This window comes from Triticum dicoccoides, chromosome 3A (assembly GCF_002162155.2).
Source record: "Triticum dicoccoides isolate Atlit2015 ecotype Zavitan chromosome 3A, WEW_v2.0, whole genome shotgun sequence".
NCBI lineage: Eukaryota > Viridiplantae > Streptophyta > Magnoliopsida > Poales > Poaceae > Triticum > Triticum dicoccoides.
In genome coordinates, this window is record NC_041384.1 from 603868805 (window position 1) to 603870572 (window position 1768).

The following is a 1768-nucleotide window of genomic DNA, read 5'->3' on the forward strand; positions in this document are numbered from 1 at the left end:
GTGGTGTTGCTATATGATAATAACCAGCCACTTGGACCATCGAATTTCAATAAATAATTGTTATTCATTTAAATGTGGGTCATGCATTTTTCGTTTAAATTAGGCAATGGGATCTCTATGGAAAACATTGACCAAAGTAGATTGGGCCAGGTAGATGGTATCTTTGTATTTCCATTTTGAGCAAATAGTGAAGGTCTATTTCCTATCATATTAATTACTGCACTGGGTTCAATTTGTGATGTTTGCAAGTCAAATTAATTTTCATATGGGCAGCAAAATGAAAAAATATAATGCAATCTAGACTTTTCACTGATCATACCAAAGATAACCTGAAAACACAATGAAAAGAACTGGTTGGCTTATTACATGGAGCTTATATTCACAGGTGCTTATTTTCTTAGGATAACTCATAATAACTGTCCCTAAGAAACTTGTCCAATAGAACTGACATACAAATAACATGTCATGATGATTGCAATGGAGGAGTGACATACCATAGCACACTGTATAGGCTCACCACTGGCTCTCCTTTTTTTTGTGATGTTCCATGAAATTGCCACATACATCTTGTACTTTTTCATTATGTAACCCTATCTGCAAGTTGACACGGCTAATTTCAGACATCTCTACATGATAATACATTGCATATCCCTTGCGCATATTTAAACCACCAATTCATGATTGTGTGCGTAGCATAAACTAGCCATGACTCTGTGTGCTGGACTAGCAGGCACTCTAAGGGAGCCTAATGTAGTGTACTGGAATTCCTACATGCCACCTACGATTTTGTGTAATGTACTGCTTCTGTTCCTAAATATATGTCTATGTAGAGATTCCAGTATGGACCACATACAAATGTATATAGATGCATTTTCGAGTGTAGATTCACTCATTTTTCTCAGTATGTAGCCTATAGTGGAATCTCTAGAAAGACTTATATTTAGGAACGGAGGTACGAGGTAGTATCATGTATGACATCTACATATATAATTTAGCAGCCAATAGTAGAAATCATTGTCTGCACAAAGGGATTACTGGTCAAAAATCCTAGCAAAGCACGCTGGCAGGCACAGAACAATACAAGACTACAAGAGAGAGACACGCTTACAAGATCATAGCAATGCCTCGGTCCAGGATCTTGGTTGGCCAAGCTATTAGATCCAGAAGAAACATCGTCCTTGTAGTTTTTGCCAGCTGCATAACAGGTAACAGCGACCTGTTAGTATATTTGAAGTACATCGGGCAGGTGATGCTGGACGAGTTTAAAGGTGACAAGTACCTAGGCCGTGGCGGGTGCTTGGCATCTTGCCAGATGGTGGGAATCAGGTTAGAAACGCCAAGGGTGATGACGCTGCGTGGGCTGTTGGAGTCCGGTAAGGAGATCTAGAACCATGGAGTAGGGTGTTTGTGGAGCGGCTCCGGTAGGGTGGACTACGGTGTGGGCGAAGAGGATCTGTGGCCGTGGACGAGGGCATAGGTGAAGTTGCTCCGGTAGGGTGGACTACGGTGTGGGCGAAGTGGGTCTGTGGCCACGGACAAGGGCGTAGGTGAAGCTGCTCCGGTGGTTGGGTTAAGGATGGTGTCGACGATGCGGATCTGCGGCCATGGACGGGGCGTCAGAAGCTGCTCCGGTAGGTTGGATGAGGGTGCGAGGAAGCGGATCTGAGGCCGTGGACTTGTGAGTTGGCAAAGCGGCCTCGGTAGGATTGAAAATGGTATAGGTGAAGCTACTCCGGTGGGGTTGACGATGGTGTCGGTGAAGCGGCTT